At 41.4% G+C, this 6,000-nt stretch overlaps 1 protein-coding gene across 6 annotated transcripts in view; it reads right to left on the bottom strand.

The window, feature by feature from the left end:
* Positions 1-4,106, bottom strand: part of CENPJ (centromere protein J) — a 69,087-nt gene extending 64,981 nt beyond the window's left edge. For 3 of the 6 annotated variants that reach the window (XM_053657946.1, XM_053657940.1, XM_053657925.1), the window contains exon 1: positions 4,022-4,104. The gene's annotated coding sequence lies outside the window, so the exon portion shown is untranslated. Of the gene's footprint in view, positions 1-3,806; positions 3,996-4,021 lie in introns of those variants that run through there. The other 3 variants (XM_053657935.1, XM_053657926.1, XM_053657931.1) reach the window with 2 other exon arrangements.
* Positions 4,107-6,000: the final 1,894 nt, after the last annotated feature.

Consider the following 6,000-nt stretch of genomic DNA (forward strand, 5'->3'; position numbering starts at 1 on the left):
TGATCAACTTTAAAAGATTATCAAAAGGGCTGCTGAATAATTAGGGTTATTATATGAGGACTTTTTTGCTTATCTGTGGTGGTGGATATCACGAAAATTATGCATGGACCTTGTTTTTGCTCATCAGTTTTCATTAGTATTTGTGTATTGAATGTGTGGCCCAGGACAACTCTTCTTCCAGTGTGGCCCAGAGACATCAAAAGGGTGGACACCCCTGCTGTAAAATAATGAATTTCCTTCTGTAACTGTCACTGCGCAATAAACATAATGAGGATATCGCAAAGAACATAATCCACTCCTCATTTGCATGTCTGATTTTTTCAATAAGCATTTATTTTCTAACTCTGTGCAAGATATTGTTTCAAAATGGGGAAAATACATACACATAAAACTAAATTATACAATATGTTAAATATTAATAAACCTAAGGAGAAAAATAAAAGCTGTGTGGGGGAAGCAGATTGCATTTTTAGATAGTGTGAACAGAGAGTCCTCATTTAGAGGATGAAATTATGGATCTGGTGGAGGAGAAGGAGCTAATGGTACAGCTAAGATGGGCAGAGTAATAAATACCCTGACACCCTGCGATCATCCAGTAATTCGCCAAAATGACTAACACAAAGGGAAAGAAGAGAAGCACTGCTATATATTATCTAGGCCTTTTAGAAAACATGGAAATGTTCCTTTAGCCACATAGATGCAAATCTACAAGAAAGGTAATATTGTAGATCTCAACGGAATGGGCACTGTTTAAAAAGGAATGCTCTACAAATGTTTCCATGGCAAAACTGGAAGAGTCCACAGTGTCACACACACAGCACACAGAGGACATTGTTTTAAACAAACAAGGGCAAGATTCCTGTGAAGAGAATCAATATACATACTGGGGTGTAGTAAGCATTCTAAAAGCCAAGATAACTTTCTGAAATATGTGAAGAAAAATGATCAGAAAAAAACAAGGAAGCCATAGATAAAGGTACCAGATAAAGGTGCTTCAACTGAAGCACCACCCCGCTCCACCCAGAGAAGCACACTGTGTGAGAACCAATGGAAAATACCCTGCGCTTCTGGAACCCATTCCCTATGAATTCATGACATGGTAAGCGTAAAAAAAGGGAAAACAAAGATTTCTGTACTGTTTTTCTTAAAAAGCACCCAATTTTCAAACTCATATGATCACACTATATAACCCACTACTCCTCCTTTACAATTTACAATACCTTCATGTCACTGGGACCCTCCGTTTTATTCCTTAAAATTTTCTGGCTGTAGAGAAAGAACTAGTCAAATACTATGTATGAAAGGCAATGGACAACAGTGTGGGGACTGACTGTGGAAGAGGGGGGTTGGACTCTCTCTCCACAGGGGAGAGCAAAGGAGGACAAAAGGGGGAAAACTGAGGTAACTGTAATAGAATAACAATAATAAAATAAAATAAAATTTCTGGCTGAGCACCTGGAAGAACAGAGTTGCCATTAACTGAAATGAGGAAAACTCATGAGGGATGAAACAGGTTTGGGGGAAAGTTGAGAAATAAATTTAGGACATTTTAAGATACTATCAGACATCCCAACAGAGGTATCACGTAGGCAGCTGGACACACAAGAATGTATAACTCACAGACGAGGCCAAGGCTGTGAAGCACAAATGTGAGTATCCTCAGCATGCAGATGGTATTTAAAGACCCTGGATGAAACCACTAAGGGATTGAGGTCGACCAAAAAAAAAAGATGTAAAAAGTATAGTGTCCTTGAAGACAAGTGAAGAAAATGTTTCAAGAAATAAAGGGCTACATTAATGCTGTTAACAGTGAAGGATGAGGAAAACTGATAACTGGCCCTAAAATTTAGCAAAGAAAAGGTCATGATAACTTCAATGAGAGCAGCTGAGGGGAGGAGGATAAAGCTTTAATAGAGGGGATATATAAAAGAATAAGAAACTGGAGACAGTGAATATAGCTAACTCTTTCCAGGAGTTTTGCTATAAAGGGAAGGAAATAAATAGAACAGTAGCTACGAAGGGAGGCAAGGGCAAGAGTTTTTTTTTTTTAAGATAGAACAAATAAACGCATGTTTGTAGGCTGATGAGGATGGAGAAAGGGGAGACCTGCCATATTCATCATGCCTTTGAGAGGAGAGCCTAGAGATCTAGGACTAAAGTGGAATGACATCTCACACTATTTTTCAGACATAATTCTAGACTTTATCAATATAATACATGTAAACCAAAGGAAAATAAAAAATAGCAATTTGGAGGAAAAGAAACACGTATTTAGACTCATACCTAGTGTCTGAAAAACATAAGCATACAGAAGACAGAAAAAGAAGTACATTAGTGCAAACATTAAAATATGCTCATCCTCACTCAATTGAATAGAAACTAAAACAGTAACAACATAGCATTTTTCACATACTCAGATGGCAAAGACTAAAACCTGATTAACAGGTAGTATAGAAGAGAGGAACTCTTTCGTGAAGTGTTACCTGGCAAAGTAAATTGGTTCAACCTTTTGGAGGGCAATTGGACAATATCTATCCAAACTGTAAATGCACAGAAACTTTGCCCCAGCAATTTCACATCTAGGCATTTTGTGCTATATTGGCACAAGTTCACAACAGTTACGAACTAATTTAACTTAAAAGGGCATTAACAGGGGTCCAGATAATTATGGTATTCATATTAGGCAGCTATTAAAGAGAACAAGTTAAGTTCATTGTGTTGACATGGAAGTACTGTATATATCCAAAATATACTGTTAACTGACAAAAGCAAAATGTAAAGCAGTAACAAAAAAATACAGTTACATAGACCTGTGCTGTCCAACATTGTAGCCACAAGTCACATACACCTATTGAGCACTTGAAATGTGGCTAACACAACCGAAGACTGATGGCGTCATTTTATTAGGTCAAAAATCTAGATTTAATGGAATTTGAAAATGAGACTGCAGTTTCTCTAATCACCTTTCTGCACTGCATAACATACTGAAAATGCTTGTGCTCCCAAACGTGATGAACAGCACTTGTATCAGTTCTGTAAACATGAAAACAAATGATCTGTAAGATTTGCATAATAATGAGGTAAATGGACATGCATGTATATAGAGTTGTTACAAGTATAACGATGAAGAACATGGACAGTACAGCCTCCTGTGCAAAAGTTACCTGTGACAAATGTAAAAACTTCTCCGTATGTCAAGTATGTGGTTTTCCGAGTAGACTTCACACAAATGTTAACAGGCATGGTGCTTCTGAACATAATAATTTTTCCTCATGTTTGTGAGGACTGTGGGAAAGGCTTTTATGTATAATACAATATTGCAAACACTTAAATTCACATTTATCTGAAGGGATTTATCTATGTTGATACTATGAATATTCAAAAAGACTAACTGGAGACCTTAAAAATTTACCTAGACTTCAAGCATTCGATTAAGTCACCTTCCAGTCCAGGAGACTACTTGGTCATCTCTTCAACTTCCATAACGTTAATATAATATTTTATATTTTTATTAAAAATACATTTTTTAAAATGTTTTTAAAAAGAAGAAAATATCTCTACTCCGTTTTCTGAAGCAGAGGGGAAGTGGGCATATTCAGTTCATTCAAAACCTCCACAAGACCGTGAAAAGTAACTAGCACGTCGAGAAGGTGATAACTGATCCGTCCCCGAAAATACACTTCGAAAGCCACGATTCCACAGCAGATCTTTAAAGACAAGGACCTGACCACGGTGATAACACAGACTGCACGTACGGAGGTAAGAAAGCAACGCCGCTCTACACTCTCCTCGAGCTGACTGCGTACCTGAGCCAACAGCAGCTTAAAGTACGGACAGGAACTGGTCGGGTAAGAAAGCGCAGGATCCCCCCAGAAACCCTGTCAGGCCGGAACAGGTGTTCGCCACCGCCCGATGGCGCCGGACGGGTCGCCCGGAGCTGGACATCCCGCGCCCCACAGGCCCTTTCAGGTGCAGAGCGGCGAACCTCACCGCTGCCCCGCTACCTTCGCCCACATATTACCTCTTCAACTACCCAGGCCTCTCAGTCCGCTCAAACCACTGCCGGAATCGCCGCTGTATTTACAAAAGAGCCGCCAGAATCACGGCCTCCAGATGGAGCCCCGCCCCTGGTCCTAGGGCTCCTGGGAAATGTAGTGCCTACCCGCCACTCTGCACCGGTTCACGCGGCACTACCGGGCTCACGCTAACTACCACTCCCAGCGACACAACGGCGGTGAGCGTTACCTAGGGGATGCCGGGCGGGGCGTCTTCTCCCGGCCGCTGGGAGAGCGGTGCGGAGAGAAAACCGTTCCTAGAGTAAACTTCCGGGATCGACACGCAACCCCACCCTTTCGTAAACTTGGAGGGCGCCGAGCACTGAGGAAAAACTGGAGGCGGAGCTAAGCTTTCAGCAAATGTTAGTGGAGGCGGGGGATGGGGGCAAGGGCCGTTTTGCTTACTGTCGGTCTGTTTTGGAGGTTTAGTTTCTCTTAGTCTTTGTTTTCCACTTTGGCTGAGTGTGAGTTAGTAAAGGTAAAGAAAAGCAGTCGTCCACACTATTTTTTTTAAGCCTTACCAGAGGACTTTTTTTATTGCTTTATCAGAGAGAGAGGGGAGGGGAGAGAGAGGAGCAAAAATAAGAGAGTAGGTCCTTTAGCTCCTGGACGGACTTGGGATCCCGGAGGCCCAGAGAGGGGATCAACTAGGAATCGAACCTAAATCTGCAAGCCTTGAGCGTCGGGAGGACGCGCTAACCAGCTGAGCCACACAGGCCATGGCCATACAATTTTTCGTTTTTCAGTTACCCTGGACATACACTACAATATTAGTCTCAGGTGTACAACAACCAAGTGATTATACATTACATAAATTTCTAAGTGATCATCCCATAAATCTTGCACCTGTTTGACACCATAGGTCGTTTCAACTTAAGAAACTCAAACCTGTAACGAATTTTTGTAAGTTTGGGATAAACAATTGCCAGGAAGCAAAATCTCAACAAATTGAGGAAATGCCCTGGAGAATGGCAATTTAACACCTTATTTTATGCATTACAATCAAAAGAGCACTCGTAAGGAGGTTATGTGAAATCCATTGGCGATAGATTAGGGGGGTGGAAGAAAGCAAAGCAGAGAGGTGGGGGGGACTTCTGGGTTTGGATAAAAAGCAAAATTGACACATCTTTTACATAGGTGAGTACTGGTTAGTAACAGTCAACAATTAACATGATAACAATAACAATGGGGATTTGTGGTCTCCCCCTAGTGTGGTGCCTGTGCTTTAGGGGTCTGGCAAAAGGAGATGTGACACTACAAAGGCATGCTATTGTAGATGCAAAAGCCAACAGGCTCAGTTAAGGTAAAGAATGACCTTTGTTAGGGAAAATACTGGCCTAGGACATGACTAACCACCATGACCTGCTGTTAGAAAGGGGTTTTTTTTCTTTTTTTAATTTTATTTTATTGATTATGACATTACATTTGTTCTATTTCCTCCCTTCATTCCCCTCCACCCTGCACACCCCTCCCCCCCCCCCCCACCCCCCACCCCCACCCCTTTAGAAAGTTTTTAATGTCAGACCATCCTGTGGTGACTTTAGATCTCAGAGTTTATAGGGCTGCCACGCAGACCTCCCTGAGCTTGTCAGGTTTAGTATGTGGCTCCTTTTCTTCCACAATAGTTATTAGAATATTATTGACTATACAAGGGGTGACCAAAAAAAAAACCCCAGAGTTATTTCTAGAGGGCAAGCCCCTTGTAGTACAGGCTTCCTCCACTAGGTAGGTGTTCTAGGAGCCCATCTATATCACTGTACCACCTGGTGTCGTGATTCAGCTTCAGTGAATTTCTTTTTGAACACTATTTTTTGTTGTTAAAGATTCTATTTATTTATTTTTAGAGAGGGAGAGAAACATCGATGTGTGGTTGCCTCTCACACACCCACTTCTGGGGACCTGGTCCACAACCCAGGCATGTGCTCTACACTGAGAATCTAACCAG

Source organism: Artibeus jamaicensis, unplaced genomic scaffold (genome assembly GCF_021234435.1).
Source record: "Artibeus jamaicensis isolate MK-2021 breed Jamaican fruit bat unplaced genomic scaffold, CSHL_Jam_final contig_2002, whole genome shotgun sequence".
Lineage (NCBI taxonomy): Eukaryota > Metazoa > Chordata > Mammalia > Chiroptera > Phyllostomidae > Artibeus > Artibeus jamaicensis.